The 20,795-nt window shown below is 50.1% G+C and overlaps 1 protein-coding gene across 4 annotated transcripts in view; it reads right to left on the minus strand.

Annotated features, from left to right (window-relative positions):
* The window catches only part of ARHGEF9 (Cdc42 guanine nucleotide exchange factor 9), a 192,449-nt gene that overhangs the window by 133,752 nt on the left and 37,902 nt on the right, over positions 1–20,795 (minus strand). Inside the window, exon 1 of one of the 4 annotated variants that reach the window (XM_063416584.1) lies at positions 17,510–17,543. The exons of the other annotated variants lie outside the window; for them this stretch is intronic. The gene's annotated coding sequence lies outside the window, so the exon portion shown is untranslated. Of the gene's footprint in view, positions 1–17,509; positions 17,544–20,795 lie in introns of those variants that run through there. 4 annotated transcript variants of the gene reach the window in all.

Below are 20,795 nucleotides of genomic sequence, written 5' to 3' on the forward strand. Positions count from 1 at the left end.
GGTGGCTGCGATGCCAACTGCTCACCAAGGGATGCCACACACTGTGTTTTTCAAGGTGCCAGCTATCAGGCAGCTCTGTAATTAAAACCTCTGCTCCTGACTGCCACTCATGACTCATTCATGAGGAGAAGCACCCTCCCCTGAGCTCACACACTCCTGGGAGAAGCCCAGCCCTTCTTCAGGCAGCAAGGATGGGTCTGTCCCACACAGACCTTGGGTCTCTGCGCACAGGTGAGGTTCCCTGAGTATGCCCTGAGCACTCCAGCACTGCTGCCAGCACAGACACGTCCTGATGGAGCCCAGGGCCAGCCCAGGTGCAGAGGCATGGCCAGGCTGTGCTGCTGCTCCATCCTCAGTGGTCCCTCTGCACCCAGGGCAGCCCCAGTCACAGCCCACTGCCTCTGGGAAGGGAAGCCTCACATCAGCCCTGGCTTCCTTCCCTCAACCCCGGGACAACACATCCCCCCTTCCACACAGAGCCCTTCCCACCTCCCCAAGAGCCAGAGGGATGCAGAGGCAAAGTGCTGCTCACTCCCCCCTTCCCCAGCAACATGACGGCTCTGGGAGAACAGCAGAGCTCATTTTGACCTGGGTCTGGCTGACAAAAAGGCTTTTTTTAACTGTGACGTGCACATGCAGCATGAGCACGCTCACCTGCCAGGTCCCACTCAGAGCCTGGAGTGGCAGAGAGCAGGATCATCCCTTCCCTGGAATCAGAGTGTGGATGTCACTCAGGGAATAAATCCCAACCTCTGCAATCCATCCCCACTCTCGCTTCCCTGTCTCTAATCTGCCCCTTAGCATCGAACACAATGGCATGGGAGCGTTAGGACAAGACAAGCTGGCAAATCCTGGATAAATATCCTGCCAAATTTCTGACTTTTAGCACCAAGCCTTGACTAAAAGCATCTCAGGACCTGCTTCTGTGCAGCAGAACAAAACAAGAGTGCTCCATGACTATCTGCACCCGGCTGGGGATGGCACGGGAAGTGCCTCCCTAACAGTCTGTTGCTAGGATTAAACACAGTGCTCAACAATTTTAATCCCTCTCATGCTGCCACTTCCACAAGCACCGATTTCAATGGCTCCCCACACCAAGAGCTGGTGATGCAAGAGCTTGTGAGGGTTTTCAGGGCTCACTGCACCGAGCAGCCAGCAGTTCACCTGGAAACCAGGACATTCAATTGGATTCTTGTTTTCCCAGCTTCTAAGAAATAGATGGGGGAGCTAATATTAGCTCTTCCAGGAATAGTTAGGTGGCTAAAAAGAGAACAAAGGTGATGAAACAGCCTGTCTGTGCAGCTGTAGGCTGTATTCCTCCAGTCTGTCTGTTAGCTTCAAGAGCCTTCAGCTGTCACTTGCTGGAGGCCTGGACAGAGCCCTTGGGCCAGCCCTGTGACACCACAGGCAGAGGGGACAGCAGTGATGCACATCAGCCAAAGCTGACCACGCTGCTGGGTTTGGGCCTTCTCCAAACAGATGTTGTAGATAAGGAAGGAAGAACCTCTGGCCAGCTCCAGTGGCTCTTCCTAATTCACCTCGTTACTGATCATACATCACTGCAGGCCCAGGGAGCAACAGGGTGACACTCTCTTGTGTTCCCCTGGAAGCCCTCACTGCAAAATCCCCAGGGGTTTCAAGGAACTGAATGTGGATTTGCAGATTCTCTGCTACCCAAAAAGACAAAGGTGGGGTTGACCCAAACCCCAGCAGCCCTGCAGTGGAACCCACAGAGCTGCAGTGGAACCCTGAGCTCCGGTGTCATCTCTGGGCACCCAGGGGTGTTTGGCTGCTGCCGTCCCCTTTTCCTCATTGCTGGTCCCACCACACAGTCCTGAACACAGGATCCCTGGGATGAAATTACTGCTACCCGTCCTGTGCACCCATTTCTTTAATTTTTAAACTACAAATCACCTCATGGCTCAGTGTTCACTCTTGTTTACATTGACCAGGAGAGGGAAAGACCCACCTCCACAACAAACAGAAATGAAGTGGGTTAACTCCTGCCTTGCAAACGCCCTGCTACAACTGGGTTTGAGCATCAAAAACCATGAGTTAAAATTCATCTGGATGTTTCATTTTCAAGGAGTTGGATAAGAGTAGGGAACTGCATAATTGCATAATTTGGTTCCATTTTCATGACTGCATTCTGCCTTTTTGGGCCACCACCAGGCCTGGCTGTAACGCTTTGCAAATTACACAGAAATAGTCATAAAGTGCACTGAAGTACTAAAGGACTTTATTTCCCTCTTTCTCAGAAACAAAAGTTGGAATGATGAACCTGGTGGCTTTTTCTAACCTGAATGATTCCATGAAAGGCTTGACACATTGTGGCCTTATTAAGCCCATCTTGAATGTGCCTGCTTGGATGACTGTAATTACTAGAATTTAGGAGGGTGCTTTGTTCTAGCAGCTAAAAAAACAGGGAGCTGGAGGAAATGGAAAATGAAAGACCACTAGACACAAAGAAATTTTCCAGGAACTAGATGAAAGAGTGTGAGGAATGGCTGTTCGTGGAAAGGGATGACATTAACAGTGACAAAAACAGTCACTAACCAAAGGACATCCAACAGGGGTTCAGGGAAGGTTTGATGACCCCACTGTATGGGAGGTGTGCTCTTGGCTTGGCACCCAGGCAGCATCTGTCCCCTTGTCTGCAGAGCCCAGCTCTATCCTAGATCCATGGCCATATCCTATATCCATGGCCATATCCTATATCCATGGCCCTGCTCTATCCTAGATCCATGGCCATATCCTATATCCAGGGCCATATCCTATATCCATGGCCCTGCTCTATCCTAGATCCACGGCCATATCCTATATCCATGGCCCAGCTCTACCCTAGATCCATGGCCATATCCTAGATCCATGGCCCTGCTCTATCCTAGATCCATGGCCCTGCTCTATCCTAGATCCATGGCCATATCCTAGATCCATGGCCATATCCTAGATCCATGGCCATATCCTAGATCCACGGCCCTGCTCTATCCTAGATCCATGGCCCTGCTCTATCCTAGATCCATGGCCCTGCTCTATCCTAGATCCATGGCCATATCCTAGATCCATGGCCATATCCTAGATCCATGGCCCAGCTCTATCCTAGATCCATGGCCATATCCTAGATCCATGGCCCAGCTCTATCCTAGATCCATGGCCATATCCTATATCCATGGCCCAGCTCTATCCTAGATCCATGGCCATATCCTAGATCCATGGCCCAGCTCTATCCTAGATCCATGGCCATATCCTATATCCATGGCCCAGCTCTATCCTATATCCATGGCCATATCCTATATCCATGGCCCTGCTCTATCCTAGATCCATGGCCATATCCTAGATCCATGGCCCAGCTCTATCCTAGATCCATGGCCATATCCTATATCCATGGTCATATCCTATATCCATGGCCATATCCTATATCCATGGCCCTGCTCTATCCTATATCCATGGCCATATCCTATATCCATGGCCCTGCTCTATCCTATATCCATGGCCATATCCTATATCCATGGCCATATCCTATATCCATGGCCATATCCTATATCCATGGCCCTGCTCTATCCTCTATCCATAGCCCTGCTCTGTCCTATATCCATGGCCATGTTCTGTCCAATATCACGGCCCTGCTCTGTCCTGTATCCATGGCCATATCCTATCCTATATCCATGCACAAGGAGCCAGGAGAGGAAGTTCTGCCACACTGTGAGCAAGGTGGGCTCACTCCACAGCACATTCTGAATTTCTCGAAGGGAGACCTCAGTGCTGTGCCCCTCCTTTCCCCAAAAGCAGCCAAGGAAGGCAACACCTCGGAGCAGAACGTGGATCTCACCCTCCAAAAACCCCCAGCAAGCACAGCAGCAGCTTCCAACGCTTCAGTGCTCATTTATGGAGAGTAGCAGCACACCAGCTCTGGGATGCTGCCCTGACCTCAGCCTCAGGAACAGCACAGGCTAACAGGCAGTGCTGGCATTTGGGGAAAGGCAGCTTTGTTCAGGAACACAAGCCTGGTTTCACTCATGTTTGTATTCCTGCAAACTGCACAATTCTGCAGTGGGAGCATGTGGATTTTCCCAGATGGGTCCCAAAACTCAAAATCCACCCCCGGCCTCAATTCCTGCATAACCCTCCCTTGCAGACAGGGAACATCTGCCTGCACAGGTCTAGAAGCCAACACTATAACACAAGAAAGAAGCTTCTTTGGGTGGGTTTTTCCCTTGCTTGAGAGCAAATAACAGCTTGTCACTGCTGCATTCTCCCTGCAATGGGAGCAGGCCTGGGAATCCCACAAGAGATGCCTGGATCTGATCCTGTGATGAGTGTCTGATGTGGATCAGCAATCAGCAAGGTACCTCGGTGCCCTGGTACACATCACTCCTCCAAACAACTCTCTGCATCTATCAGCAGCATCTGCTGCTGATAAATAAGGAGAAGCCGAGCTATCAGCTCGCTGCTATTTTTGGATGAGAAGCTTGTTTTGAAAGCAGAGGAAATTTCCAGCCTTCATAAAGGCCTTTAACCTTCTTTATGTGGGAAACTACCTTTCACATTCCCACCAGGCATACACTCACATACAGAGCCTCTAAATTACCTGAAATGCTATTAGCTTCATTTCCAAATCAGAAGCTGCCAGAGAGAAAAGAGAGGTTCTAAATTAACATTAGCCACAAGTGAGACATAAACCCCACTCAGTGCTGCTGAGCTGGTGAGAGACAGATGAGCCATCAGCTGGTGGTGCAGAAGGGCACTGGGCAGTGAGGGAAAATCCGTTTTCCTGTGCCACTGGAGGCTGGGGGAGCAAAGCCACACACTGTGGGATGTGGGGAACAAGAGTCTGCTCAGTCCCTGCCGTGCCAGTCCTGTGGAAACTACGAGCTCAGGCAACAAGCAGCACTAAGGGTCAAAAGATCTGATGTCTCCTGTCTTTAGGGACAGATTTGCAAGAAAACAGGGGGCTCTCTTTCCCCTGCAAGGAGCTCCACAGCCCAGTGCCAAACCAGCACTTCTGCCACACTCCTTGGGGTCACAAAGTACCAGAGACTGCAGGCTGGAGCTGAGGCAGGCAGAGGGATCACTCCTGTGCTGAACACTGCACCTTGCCTTGCGGTACATCCAGTCCTGACACTTTTGTCTGACTAACTCATGAAAGATATCAAGGGCCTCAAGCAAACCCACAGATCTTTAGTAATCCTCTGCCTTGCAATCGAAATCTCAGTCTGGTTATTTGAGTCTTTTATCAGCACAGGGTGTTCCCAGCAGAGCTCTGCCAGCACCCAACTCTCTGCCTGTGGGTCTCAGGGTATGACAGATTTTGGAGCTTGCCTCAAGTCATGGATCCCCTAAACCTTCTGTATTTCCCTAATGCTAATTTTTAATTCCTTTCTCTCAAGTGCCACCAGGCTGCATGAACCCGATGTGAACAAAACCCGAGGCAGGGCAGCAAAGGACAGAGGCACATGAGCCAAACCCAACACAACAGCTCCAGCCCAAAGCCACTGTGCAGAAAGAACCCCAGACTAACATATTCCTTTTATTTCTATTCAAAACAAAGATGCAATTTCCCCCCTCAGTGTTATAATTTGGGGGTAGGTGGTGAGGGCTGACTCAGGACTCGTGAATGCTTCAGGCTGCCAGTGCTGCAGGAATGGGGAAACCACCATGAAATGTCCTTTTTCTCAACTCTGGAGATTATTCCTGCAACCAGAGAACTGCAGAGCTGCAAGAGCAGCAAGGGACCACCCCAGAGGGGTCTCCAGTGACATTCTGCTGCTCCTCCTCGCCCAAGCTCTCCCACTCCACTCCCTTTGCTCTCTCTCCTTCTGCCTTTGCTGCAGTACAATCTGGAGCCCTGAATATTCACTCTGAATATTCACCCTATTCCAAAACCATCCAGGCTGTGATTAGGGACTGAAACATGCGTCACTGGATCTGCACATCAAAGCCCTCGCAGCCACAGCATCCGCGGGGATGGAGAGGGAAGAAGCACAACAGAGGTGACACAGGCTCTGCTTTGGCGTAGGGGGAGCTCCCCACTGAGAATTTTCTCAGACTGTATTTAAAGATCTGGGATGCTGCAGTTCCTCCAAGCTTCCAGAATTCCTGCTCAGCACAAACCCAGCTCCAGCAGCCCTCCTCCCTCGCTGTGCAGCCCTGCTCAGTATCCAAAGTGTCAGCCCGAGACTGATGGCAGGCTGAAACCTCCTGGCAGGAGTGGCTGTTTCTGCGGTTTTTTTCCCACTTAAGTCTGTGTTATCACAACAACTTGAATATTCTGATAGCTCAGATAACAGAAAGGGATGCCTCCAGTCTGTGCTGGAAGGAGACTGTCAGAAAAGAAAAGCCCAGCTCTTTCAAATGCCCTGAGACACTCAGACTTTTTTGGTTTTCCTCAACAGCCACGTTCCTTCCCCCCCAGCCCTGTTTCCTACTCCTTTGATATGATCACCAGAATAAATAAATAACTTGGTCTTTGGGTACTAATTTCACCAGCAGACACTCTCTGAAAAACCCTTGCAGAAAAGGTGCTGGAGTTGTCTCTTCCCTGATCCTGGTGCCATCCTGCCCAAAGCTCCTGTTGCCAGAGGCGTGCAGCTGTTGGTTTCATTTTCTCCACATCTTTCCAGCTGTTGGTTTCATTTTCTCCAGATCTTTCCAGCTGTTGGTTTCATTTTCTCCAGATCTTTCCAGCTGTTGGTTTCATTTTCTCCAGATCTTTCCAGCTGCTGGACTGCTCCACAGTGGCCGTGCCTGAGCAGGCAGCTCAATTCCAGGTGCCTCACCTCGTGCTATCCAGCCAAATTGCCTTGCAGAGCCCTAACAGATTTCCACGGAGAGAAGCACAGGGCAACAGATCACTCCAAGGTGAATTTAAGCTGCCCATTATTTAGACTCGCTTCTCTTGGTTATTGTTTAGAGATCCCCCCAAGGCAGCACAGGGAGCACAGCTCATGAACCACAGCCTGAAATTACTCACCTGAGGCACCAGTTCCTGGAGCTTGGCAAATTTCCAGGGCTTGAGGGCTGCCCAGCAAACCTCAGCTTCAGGAGAGACAGGGAGGGAATGTTGGGGTGACAGAGGATAAAGTTTTAGGCTGTAACCTCTGAGACAATACCCTAATTGTCACGTCCATTATCTCCTAACTCTCAGGTCAGTTCTCTCTTAATTCTCAGCTCAGGTATCTGGGAGTGTCCTGAATCCCTGGGTGAAGAATGCCCCTACCCAGGCACTCATGAGAAGCCCATCTTCCTTCTCTGCAGATACTGAGATGCTGCAACTCAGTGCTCAACAACCCATCCCACCTTCCTCAGACTCCCGCAGGACCATCCCACCCACTCATCCCGCCGGGTCTGGTGGAGTGCGGATCTGAGCAGAGGTGATGGGGCTGCCCTGCCCTGCCTGAGCTGCCACGAGCACAATTCCAGCCCCCAAATCCCTGTGAAAGTCTCCCCAGGGAGTGCTCACAATTACATTCCTTACATAAGCAAGCAGCACAGTGTGAGCTGCACACAGCAGTTAATGCTGCTAAACCACGGGCCAGATTTCCCTTTGGGAGAATCCTCCTGCTTTAGAGACTGAGATTTGTTATTTAATGAACACACGACTCCAGGTATGCATGTGGACACAGAATCAGGGATCACTGAAGGGCTGAACAGCACTTCAGTCTGTTTTCTGATATTTTGTAGATTTTCCCAATCCTTTTCACAGCTCCAACAAAGAACAATCCATTAGCTGAACTCAAAAATAAACCCCAACAGCTTCAACCTACAAATAACCAAGTCAGATAGGCAGAATTCTGTAAACTCCTATTTTCACCCTCCAAGAAAACAGGAAAGGCAAGGAGAAAGGAGTTAGATCCTTTTTTTTTTTTAACAGCATATTGCTGTAACAGCAGATAAGAGATCTACATAAATCCTGTGCAGTGTCAGGATCCCAAACCACCACATTGGGAGAGCCTGGGATGCTGTCTCTGACAGAGCAAGGCTGAACTCCAGGCTGGCAGCAGGAAAGTCACAGCACACAGATTTCCTCAAGCATCTTTTCCAGGCCTGGAAGGAGCTGTGGAAGTGCTAAGTGCTGTGAGCGGAGCAATGGCAGAGAGGGGAGTAAAGAGAAGAAATTCAAGAAAATGCAGCACTGCAGGTGTGATCACCTGCCTCCCCACTTCACCAAGCCTGCACTAACAGAGGATTATTTCCCCACTTGAACAATTCCATCACTCCCAGGAGGCAGTGGCTGAAGCCACACAACTGCAGCCCTCAGGAGGGGCCATGAAGTCCCTGGAGGATGTCTGGGTGTCCTCCTCACAGGAAAACATCTCCATGACCAGCATGGACCCATTTGGAGGGGTGGAATTTGGTCACCCGCAGCTTCACGAGGCTGCAGGGGATGCTCAGCACCTCCCCTCAGCCAAAAGGGCTGCAGGTCCTGGCCCGGCCCTTTGCAGATCTCTATGGTCAGGACATTGTAGGATACCTTAAAAACCTCAGCACCTTCCTCCCCATCCACTCCCATCCCTGTTTCTTAATAAGAGCTTGCAAGCCTCCTTTTAAAAAATATGGTTCTCATCATATTCAGGCATAACTGGTTTTTGTTTACAAACAGAGCCAAGAAATTGTATAAATTATGCTCAAGAAAGCCCTCTGGCATTTTAACAGGCATTGGAAAGAACCAATTTCAGAACAGTGTCTTATAATGGACATCTCCATGGATACCTCTTTGTCAGCACCTCATTAGGCAAGAGTTCTTCTGCATTTCAGAAGGTACCTGGAAAACACTAATTATGCAAATCTCCATCCTCTTAATTGATACTTGGAAGTTCAGGTGACAAAGTAGATAAGCTGAGCCCTGGCAGGAAAGGAAGGAAAGATGTTGCATTTAGACTTTCCTTTTCTTTATGATTGTGATGCTTCAACAATTACTGGGGCCACAAAACTGTGCCCCCCACACTTCCCCTTTCCCTCTTAACAGCAAGAAAACAGAAGGGAGACAAATGGAGACTCCAGAAGCAGCATGAGGGACACCCGTGGTGTTTGAAAGCAGGAGATCTGTGTGGCAGATCCAGCAGGATTCCATGATTTTTGAGTGAACAGTGACTGCACCCACGTTGAGTAGATAAAATATTTCTGGTTTGTGTGTCAGCAAACACCAGTGGATTTAATTATACCAAAACTGGCTCCCTTGTGACCCATCTCCATTATCAGTCCTTTACCTGAGGCTGTGTGAGCAGAAATAGCTTGAGTTTTACTAATGACAATTACTTGTGTTTCTCTACTGGCATGCCAAAGAATCCCCCAGAACTGTGAAAAGCACTTTATTTATCCCTGAACTGCAGCCACCTCAGCAATGCAAGGTGGCAGCTCTAACACAACACAGCGACCTGGGCATGAGAGGAGGGAATTTTTCCAAACCTGTGACGAGAAAGCAAAAGAAAAAAAATTCCTGCAGGTTGCTTTTCATCACTGAGACCTTCAGCACAGTCCTCCCACCCCAGGCAGTGCCTCTGGGACACTGCCATGCACACACAGGGGCGGCTCTTCAGAAGCACAGAAAACACAGAAGCTTTCATGCTCACAATGTGCTGAAAACAGATTTTTTTTTTTTTTTTTTGGTCAGACCTTCAGGCTGGAGCCACAGAGTCAGGGACCCTAAAGTAAACACTGATGTCCTGCAGCCTAAGGAGAGCACAGAGGAGGTGCAGGCACTGCTCAAACACAGGAAGGAAACATTGCAATTTACAGAAAGCACTTGGGAGTCTCCAACACTGCTCATTTCTAAAGGGCAGACTTACGCAAACCTTGAATTTTGAGCATTTTTTCTCCCAGCTGCTTTCTCTAGGAATCCTTCTCCAAGAACAAAGCCTGGCTGTACATGAGAAAGGAGATGTATCCATTCCTGACAAAAGCTTCTTTATGTAAGGAAGATTCTCTCAGAGATTCCTGGCTCCCACCTCTGCTCCCCTCTCCCCAGAGGGGCAAACCAGGGCTCCCAGTTCCAATCAAGCACCACTGAACTGATTCCCTGAAGATTCAATGGCACAATTATGCTGTGGGAGCTATTTTCAGCTGAACATCTCCTTCTCAAGAGGTGTGAGGGAGGTGAGTGGCTGGGGTTAACCAAAGCCAGGCTCTCCAGATTGAATGCGACCTCAGAAATGCCAACGCCTGAATAAAAAGGCTCATAACCTACACAGAGGGCAGGAGTGGAGAGCAGGTAATTCATTTCCTCAAATTCATTTCCTCCATGACCTGGAGGAAATCATCAGGCTTTTCTGAGTTTCATTTGCCTCTTGAGCCTCCCAGGAATGATGGCTCAGAGTCACTGGGGTGAAAAGCTCTGTCAGAGCAGGCGTGGCAGCCACCCTCTTGGATCCTTTCTGTGAGGTGACATCTCTTCTATCACAGGACTTCTTTTTATTCTCCAAGAATTTCCTCAATAACTGCAGCTTTCAGAATACATTTTTTAAGACAAAGACCTGCTTGAATATTAATGCTATCGAAAAATAATGGCAGTTGAAAGTATGTCCTTGATCATGTCTAGACAGGAGCAGCTATAATGGATTTCTAGGATCAAGGTAGTAGATACAAATAGATTAATATTACTCAGAGACCTGCAATGTCTCTATGCATTATGCAGAGAGGTGTGATCCTATAGCCTTTCATTAATATCTGCTGTCTGATGAAGAGTGAAGAAATTCTTCCTTTTGAAGGTGCTGGGATAGAACTCCCAGAGCAGCTGTGGCTGCCCCTGGATCCCTGGCAGTGCCCAAGGCCAGGCCGGATGGGGCTTGGAGCACCCTGGGACAGTGGAAGGTGTCCCTGCCATGGCAGGGGTGGAATCTTCAAGGTCCCTCCCAACCCTGACCATTTCTGGGAGGAAACGGTCACGGTGTTCAGGGGAGTTGCTCAGAGTCCTCTCCTGCTCCGGTAAAGGCAGTGACAGACACCATCAGAACCAACAACAAAACCAAAGCTCAGTAAACTTTAAAGATGATGAAATGGCATCCAAAGAATGCAGACAAAGAGCCCTTCCATCCTCTGAGTCAGAGAGGAACCTCAGTGCTCAGGTCAAATCAGCAGCCAAGAAAACCTGATGTGAGGTCAGACCTGGGTCTGACAGCCACGGCTGTGCTTCAGAACCCTCAAAGGCAGCAGGTGGATTCCTGACTCTGAACTCCTAAGAAATTCTTATTCCCATGCTGTGACAGCCAGCAGCCCAGCCCAGGCATGAGCTGAGCTCCTGCAGCATCTCCCGCAGTGCCAGGGGGGCTGCTGTGCCCAGAGCCCCTCAGAGTGCCCAGGGTAGGTCCAGGGACAGCACAGAGCCAAAGGATTCAGCTCCAGGTGCATCCAAACCTGTGAGGGCAGGAACAGCACCACAACTTCGTGTGATTGCTGTTTCTTGTGCTCTCTCCCGGTAGATTTGAGTGAGGGACTCACACAGTGTGACTGCAATGTTGTCCCTTGGGAAGGGGGAATGTGACCCCCATGAATGGCCCCAAACTCCTTCTCAGCATTGCTCAGAGTGACCCCTGCCTCAAGCTCACTATGCTAACTCTCTAAATTCCTCTTTCACTGACAAAACACCTCCATCAGGAACTGGAAGATGTTTTTGGGAAGCCTCAGCTGGCTTTGAGCTATGGGCCAAAGCAGCACTTGGTCCTCACCCCCCTGAGTCTGGGTGCTGCTGAGGATCCCAAATGTTCACTGAGCACCAGCAAAAACAAGGGATGTCACCCAGAGCTGGCAGGAGCAAAGCCAGGAATCTCACCCTGACCTGGCAGGAGCAACGCCAGGGAATCCCACCCTGACCTGGCAGGAGCAAAGCCAGGGAATCCCACCCAGAGCTGGCAGGAGCAAAGCCAGGGAATCCCACCCAGAGCTGGCTGCTGAGCAGCACACCCCCTCAGGAGCCCAGGATCCTTTCCTGTGCTCCGGCCAGGCCCCATTCCCACCACTCATGTCCACAGGTTTGTTCCTCCAAGAGCAGCACAGAAATGCTCATCTGGACCCAGAACTGGCCAGGTAAAAGCAGCAGTGTTGGCTCGAGAAGCATTCACACTTAGCCAAGGTTCAGCAACATGAAGAACAGTGGGCAAGAAAGAGGAAAAAATGAGAAAGGAAGGAAAAAAAATGAAAGCACAGGAGCAGGTTCATCGATGAGTTAAGGCTGTTTTAGGTATAAACCTGGGGGAATTTGTTTAACACTCCATTGCAGCTTCTTTTTCCCATTTTCTTTTGCACCAACTTGCATCTCTCTCCTGTCAGACCTTGATGGCTTTATGTAACTGTTTAAAAATTGAACAAGCTTCTTAACTTAGGTTTAGAAGAACACACTTTTTTGCTTCTCTGTCTCGAATGCACATTAAGAATAAAGATTTCCGGAGAAAACAAGACCTTTTCCATCCTCTGACATCAGCCACTGGAGTACACAAAGCCAAGTCCTTGAGGAGTGGCTATTTTGTACATTCTGTTCCAGCACAAGCCGGTGCATCTGCAGCCCCAGTGGGTTTTACAAGTGGGAGCTGGAGAGGAAAACTCATCCCAGAGAAAATGCACAGGTTACCCACCCCAGCAGCACCCTGCATGGGGGAGAATCCTAGAAAGCAGGAATGAGGGAATAAACCCAAAACCTTGGCAGGAAGCATGGCAGCCACAGCCCTGAGTGGCACAAGGGGTCAGCCTCATGGTACAGCCTAAGAAACAACCTGCTGCTGTTGTGAGAATAATTTTTCTTTTTTTTTTACCCTAATACAAGCTTAAAATATTTCTGCTCTGTGTGACTGGATGTAAAAGCTTGAGAAAAGCCTCCCTCAAGGCTCAAAAAACAGAGGCAAATAGCTCCCACCCTTTTCTGTGTGTTTGCATTTCCTAATTACACCAATTTCTAAGCCAGAATTGTATTTGTTGATGCTTCAGGTTGGCAATGCTGATGGAAGAGGCTTTCAGGAAAGCCAGTAAAGATATTCAACGGCAAGATTTGTAATTAAAGCTCTTTTTCTCTCATGTTCTGTCTGTTAGAAAGTGTTTGTGTTTGCAGTGTGGGCTCTCGAGGGCAAATGCTGCTTCTTGCTGTTTGCATAAGCTCCAAACAGCAGCCCCAGCCCCAGCTGGTGCCACAAGCTCTGCCCAACCCAACACACAGCATGGACACCTCACCAGGACTGCTCTGCTTCCAGCCTGCAGCAAAACCACAGGGCCAGGCCTGCAAGAGGCACCAGGCATGGAATTAGCCCAGCTCCAGGAACAGGGACAATGACAAAGTGCACCTGGCTCGTGATATCCCAGAGGGGTCAGGTTGGAAGGGATCACAGAGAGCATCTGGTGCCATCCCAGAGCACAGGACTGCACTGGAATATCCCCAGGCAGGTAAAACTCTGCATAATCAGGGCTCTAGCACCTGCACAGCAAAGAATTTCCTCCTCGTGTCCAAGTGGAACTTTCTGGGACCAGTCCCTGCCGTTCCTCTGGTGCCATTGCTGGGCCCTGCTCTGAGCCCTCTCTGCACACAGGGACAGATTGATCAAATCCCCTTCTCAGCTGCCCCTTCCCAAGGCCAGTTCTGCTCCTGGCCGTCCTCTGCTCCCAGACCATCCTGCAGCAGCCTCTTCCTGCTCCTGGAGCATCCCTGGGCGTGGTGAGCCTGAGCTCCCCTCCCCAGCAGTGCCGTGCTTCCCTCAAGTCACAAGAAATTCCCAAGGGACACGATTGCCTTGAGCCCCACAACCCCAACTGCACAAACCGAATGAAACATCTTGTGCCCAACAACTCTCAGTGTGAGACACTGGGCTGAGAGGAGGCCGTGCTGGGCTCCCCATGCCAGGGGTGGGAATGCCCAAGTGCAGCCAAAGCTGGGAGTTTTCCTGTATCCACAGAGAGTCAGCAAAATTACATTTAAAAATAGCCCCATTGGCTGTCATTGTTTGCTGTTTGTGGAGCCTCTAACCCAGCCCTGCCCACACCTGGCACGGTGCAGGGTGGGCTGGCAAACACCAAAACTGAGCTGCTAAAGACTCTGCCAGTCAGGAGCCCTGTGGTGCTTCCCCCTCTGCTGCTTTCGCTGCCACTTCCCACACCAAGCTTCCACATCCCCTCAAGGATGCTGCACCCTGCCAGGACCCTGCTCCCCAGGGCTCATTCCTCCAAGGACCCTGCTTCCCTGGGCTTGTCCCTGCCAGGACCCTTCCTCCTTGGGTTCATCCCTGCCAGAACCCTGCTTCCCTGGACTCATCCCTGCCAGAACCCTGCTTCCCTGGACTCATCCCTGCCAGGACCCTACTTCCTTGGACTCATCCCTGCCAGGACCCTGCTTCCCTGGGCTCATCCCTGCCAGGACCCTGCTTCCCTGGGCTCATCCCTGCCAGGACCCTGCTTCCCACGGCTTGTCCCTGCCAGGACCCTGCTCCCCACCTCAGCACAGGCAGCTGCAGACTGGAGCAGAATGTCCCTCTTCCAGATCTGAGCCTGAAATCGCACAGTCCTGCCCCAGGCCAGGCTGCTGTGCTCTCAGCCCCCGTTCCTTGCCCACCCTGCACAGTTCCCAAGGGATCAGCACCCCTGGGAGCCCGCAGAGGTGCCCAGGCCTGCAGGGTGTTAGGGAGGCAGATGGGAGCAGCTCCTCTGGCACCTCCAGCACTCCCTGGGCAGCCCCACAGTGCCCCTGGCAGCTCTGCTCACTGCTCCGTGCCAAGCCAGAGTTACCCAACTTGTGACCTACTTCTGCCTTGTGTTTCTCCCCCTCCCCACTCCTGCCCTCAGTCCCCAATTAAATCTGTGTGAGATTTCCTCAATTATCCCCTTCCTGCTAATAGAAGTGGAAAGAGGATGCCATAACAATGTATTCCCCTGGCACTGGTTCAAAATACATCTCCGAATTAATGTTGAGGAGTGCAGGATGTAGGAACACTTTAATTAACCATAAATGTATAGGAACCAGCAGTCAGGTTTAAGAAAGCTGATCTGCTGCTGCCACCACAACACTTCATCTCAGCCATGCAGTGAGAATCCTCGTGCTCCTCTTTAATTGACAGGCCAATAAATCAGCACTAATCTCCCCTCTCCGTGTAGCTGTGCATGCTGATGTTCAGCTATTTTGGAACACAGCAACATTCCATTGGCACAACCTAAGCAGCAACATGCACGGGAATCCTGCATGGAAAACACTCCAGGCAAACCTTGAAACCTGTAACAAAACCTGGAGGGAGCACCTGAGCAATAAAAATCCGTGCTTGGGAACTCTGGCAGGAGTACAGCTTTATACACACCTTTGGAAAGAGGAGGAACAGGAATACAGAACTCCCATCTGAAGCCATTAAGATGTTCTGATAAGCACTTGCAATTCTGGATGAATACAGAGATAATTTGAACACGATTTCTAATTGAGACAAAAACTGTCTGTGAGGAATGGGGAATGAGCCTGGGAATCACTCTGCCCATTACAGAAGGCATCAAGCCTCTGCTCAACTTTATAGCCCCATTCTGCCTCATCCCAGAGAAGTACTGTGATATAAGAAATTGCAAGTCTTCATACAAAGGAGGCTTTAATCCAATGGAAGCTACATCTGCACACCTACAGCTGCATTTTCCACAGCTGAGCTCCTGCTTTATCTCCTCTCTCGGCCCAAAACAATCTCCTAACAGCTCGATAACAAACTGCAATTAACCACATCACTGCAAAGGGAGCTCGGGTGCTGATAGTACAGAAGGAAGAAACAAGATTATTTTAAGCCTGCTGCAGAGTAACTTGCAGCACTTTAAAGGAAGTCAGACCCCAGCCCTGCTGCAAACACCCTGAAAACTCCCAGGCAGCAATCCCTGAGTATACAGGAAACAGCCGCTGGGGTGATCTCAAAATTATTTAGGGCACTGCAGCACTGGATGAGGCTGAAATGAAAGGAGATGGAGACTTAAGGCCAGGCAGCATCTCTGCATGAGATGTGAAGCCAGCCCTCAGAGCTCTCTCAGAATCCCAGGGGAGCACTGCAAGGACCAGGTTTTCCCCATGCTGGAGATGGGCTGAGCAGAGAAAGGAAAGGGAACATTTTTTAACTTTTCTCCAGTATTTCTTCATGCTCTGTGTGGGACCTGGATGTTAAAATTATCAACACCTCTGGGACCAGAGTGCCATCTCTCAAACCCTCAGTCCCCTTCCTCTGTAAGGGAGAGAGTAACTCCTGTCCCACTGAAATTACATGCAGCAACACTCTGCTTGTCTCTGGAAAACACACTTTGCTCTAAATATGAGGCTCTAAACAAAAAGCTGCAGCTTGCCCTCTTGCCTCCCTTCCTGTTTGCTCTGTGTACACCAAAGGCCTTCATTTCCACCTTACTGCACATGTACTGAAGCTATTTTTGGCCCAGAGTGACGTGGCTTTGTTTGCATAACTGGGTTCCCACCTCACGATCTGCCGCTCTAATAGTTTGCAAAATAATAGCTGGAAAATGTCTGATTCCCAAAGAAGTGCCTGCAAAGTTCAGTTTGCCTTCATATTGAGTCCAAAATAAAGGAAAAAAACCCCAAACAAAACAGGAAACAAGCCTTTCCTGCAGCATCACTTATGAAATCCTTCAGCAAGATGTAAAACAAATTATTTAGTGGTGACCAGCTGGGATGGGGGGGTTTCATTCTGCCTCTGGTTTGGCTCAGGGTATCAAATCAGAAAAGACAAGCCCAAAGTCACACAGGAAGAAAACCACTTTACACAGTGGGGCCTTAACAACTCGTGTCAACCCAAAATATCATCTGCAGGAAATGCAAACTTATCACTGATGGCTAAAAACAAAAGCACAGCTCAAAATAGCAGCATTTCAGATGAGGCAAATACGTCGGTTGGACTATTCTCAACTGTCAGAACTGAGCTGTAATCACAGATCTCTCTTGAGGAATATTTGGTATTTGTCCAGTATTAAAATAAAATGTGAGGTATCTTAGAAAAGAAAGAGATGGCTCGAATAAAGAATGTATGGAAATAAATCCTGCCTACAGAAGGAACCAGCCACTGGTTCTTCTTGTCCAAACTCCTGGCAAAAGAGGCACAAAATCCATTTCTACAGGAACTTTGTCACTGTTAAGGTGGGATGGACACTGTCCTAGTCTGCACAGCCAACTGAGCCAGGGGAATTGGCCATTTTTGTTTTTGCACATGATGTTTTGAAAGTACCAGCTTCCTCCTTCACACCCAGGATAGTGCTGCCCAAGCAAGAACGCCACATTTGGGCAGGATTAGTGCTCAGTTCCACTGAGGACATCTCCCTTCACTGTCTCCCCTCCTTATCCCTCACCCACCCCTCCATCCAACATGAACAGGGCTTGAGGCACTTCACTTCCCTCTTCCCACACCCACTGGCTCCAGGGCAGGCACAGAGTGAATGTGTGGAGTCCCAAGTTCGTATTAATGAGGGAAAGTCACACAAGACCATGGGCAGCTCAACCCCAGCAACGCCCAGCCACAGTGAAGAGCAGGGACAGAGGCTGGGAACAGCTTTCCCTCCTCGTTTCTAGGAAGGAATTTCTCACCTGCACACATCACTGAGCTGCCAGGGATGGGAGGAGAGTCCAGAAACATCTTCCTTACTCTACACTGGAAGGACAGCGCTGTGCTGTGCTGCATTCCAGCAGGGAATCACAGAGCAGGCACCAGGCAAACACCCAGTGCAGCAGCTCTGATGGCAACAGAATACCTGTCCACAGAGCTCTAGTGTCCCAACCCTTCCATGAGGTCACTGTGGGCTGGAAGCCTCCCAGTGCTGAGCCAGGGCCTGTCCTAGGGAGTCTCCAGAGGTGCTGGAGCAGCAGTGGCACACACAGCTCAGCACCTGGGAGTCCCCACTCCCACAGCAAAGGCAAAGCCCCAGCACAGCTGCCAGCACTGCCTGTGCCATTCCAGAGCACACAGCATGGCCAGGGCACCCCACGGCATCACTGGGTTCCAAACCCTTCCATTCACCTTTGTCTCTTTGTTTTCCTGCTTGCTGGAGGATTTCTCAGGCTGCAGCCTGTTCAGGTGCCTGGGAGACAATGCAGCAAGGCAGGCCTGGCCCTGCCTGCACTACTGCTCAACTCAGTCCCCTACCAGCATGATGTCACTGATGTGACACGTCCACTGCCACATCTGAGCACCTCAGACACACCAAGCACCCCCAGAGCACAGCAGGTCTCCTTTAAAAGACAGACAAATCCCTTCCTGACTGCAGTGGGGCATGTTTGGTTCTCCAGGCAAGGCTAAGCCCAGAATTTGGTAATGGGTCAAGAGGCAGAGCTAAGGAGCACCCATCATACAAAGCAGTGGAGTTATTCCTGCTTTCAGGTGAAGTCCTTGCACAAGGAGGGGTGGAAAGGGAGACATCCCACAGGGACTCATCCCTCTTGGAGGTGCTTCCTGGGCATCCCACCCCAGCTGCAGCCTGCAGCAGCCCCTTGCTGGCTTTCAGCAGTTGTTCTGCTTGCCTGTCTCTCCTCAGATGGTACACAGCATCCCTGGGGACAGCCCTGCACAGGACACCTGCACATGGAGTGCCAGCAAGGTGGGGCAAAGACAGCACTGGGTGAGCTCAGAGATCTGCAGGAAATCACGTGGAAGCAACCTGTGCCCAAGCAGCTCTCCACACTCAGAAGTTAAACCCACTGCTGAGGGCAAGAGTGCTCCAAGGCCAGTGGCCAAAGGCCCTCCAGAACTGGTCCCCACTGGCCATAACCTCTGTGCTGTGTCTCTGCTGCTGCTCCTAAGTGGTGCAATCCCTGCAGCCTTCCCACTCCCCAGGGGATGCTCCTGCATCTGCTGGGGCACAGTCTGTCCTGGTCCTGGGTGGCAAATGGGATTTCACACTGGGAACAGCAGCTCTGCAGCCAGCTGTTATTCCATCCCTTTTCCAGTGGCACAGCAGTGCAATCCCTGATCCTATCACAGCAAAGCTACCATGAAATGTCTATTCTTGTTCAGAAAAGACTGATCTCTCAAGGTTTTTGGACAACAGGATAATAAATTTCCCTAGATATTAGAGACTGAAAGAGATTTATTAGGGGAATTATTCTCTGTATTCTGTGCAGTCCATTAAGAGATGAAGCTTTCCCTGCTCCATCAAGGAGCTCATTGCAGGCCATGTGACTGCACTGATAAAATACCCAAGTCCCCTCTGCAGCCTCTTATCCTGATCATTTCATACTCCTCCAAGTACAAGCACAGTGTTGGGTCAATATCCCAGCTCAATTCACGTGTGAAAACCCCCATAATTCTGCAGGACAAAACCAGGGACAAAATTAGACCTTTAATTCCCACCTTTGGTACTAGGGACAGCTTGTTACCAAATCCACTTCAGCTTCTTGAATGGCAAGGGCAGAGCAAAAGTGAGAGCAGCTGCAGTTTCCCTGTGAGCCCAAATTTTCAGGTGCCAGCATCTCAGCAGCGTGGGCAGGTGCTCTGAATTTGGGGTTTATGAACACATGGCCTCAAAACTGCAGGAGGACCATTTGAACAGCTTGGGGTGAACAGCAAAGGGGACAGTCCCAGATGATCCTTCCAGGTCATCAACAGAAGCACACCAGTGCTCTGGACACTGTGGGATCACAGAGCTCCTCACAGGGGCAGGATGCTGCTCCTGCCTCTCCGGGACCCCAATTGCCCTTGGCCCTGTCGGGCTGGTGGTGCAGTGAAGCCCTCAGAGCTCATCTCAGAGTCCAGGAGCCCCTCACAACCACTCCTGTCATCCCCTGGTGACCCTCTGGGTGTATCCACCACCCAGTGGCTTCAGCAGCACTTCTGAGATGCACCTCAAACCTGATGCATCTCAGAATCGAACCTCAGCAGCTACACAAGACATTTTGGAGCTCTGACCTGTGCTTTTGCCTGTCCTTCCCAAATTTAGCTCCTTTTCAGCTAAACACTGGTGACACCGCAGTGGCCTTGAATCACGAGTGCAGCCAGGGCTCAGGAAGCACTACAAAAGCATTTGTTCCAATATTTACTCAGGGATTTTTCATGCTACACCTACCATGGCCTTTAGTTTATTGGGAACATAGTGCACTGGGGAAGGGCAAACCACAGAGTCTATACTGCTGCCAAGCAAAATGTCATTAAGGTTTTAGCAATGCAACACAAATTGAGTTTACATTAAAGCTTCTTTTGTATAAACCATATCCCAGAGCGAAACACAGTGACAGAGCTGAGTAATGAGTTGAAGCAGAGCAATCAAGGTGGAACTACTGAGCAATAGGAAAAAGGAGCCATTCCAAAGGGCTATTTAAAGTTAGGCTGAGAGCTCCATTTGAACTATAGAAGTGATTATGTACAGTCACCACTGCACACATTTAATGCCATGTAGGATGCAGTACCTACCACCTGCAGCTGCACAGAGACACCCCGAGGTTCAATGGCACTATAAAAACCATCACCAACTGGAAGCTGAGATTCTTCTTCATATAGACTTACACATAACTGCTGAAGAGCTGAGAAGTCTGGAACTTCAAATCTCTCCTGTGCTACCCAGCACAGAAACCCACAACTCAAAGGTGGCCATTTGTCATTTCAAACCTCTCCTTGCTGCAGGATTCAGAGTCACTGAAGCCCTGTCTGTCCCCAGGAGTGCTGGAAAACCCATGTGTTATGGCACTGTTGGAGCAACACCCAGATCACCAAGGGTTCTGTCCCCCCAGCCCTGCTCAGTACAAAACCACAGCTCTTCTGCATGTTTTTCTAAACACCCAGAGCATGGTAAGTTTGGAATTACCACTCATTTCTAGTTCCAGGCTTCCTAATGTGTGCTTTGCACTGCTCCCTGTGCCAGTCCCCAGGGAGTGAGCCCAGAGC

The sequence above is a fragment of the Prinia subflava genome, chromosome 20 (assembly GCF_021018805.1).
Source record: "Prinia subflava isolate CZ2003 ecotype Zambia chromosome 20, Cam_Psub_1.2, whole genome shotgun sequence".
Taxonomy (NCBI): domain Eukaryota; kingdom Metazoa; phylum Chordata; class Aves; order Passeriformes; family Cisticolidae; genus Prinia; species Prinia subflava.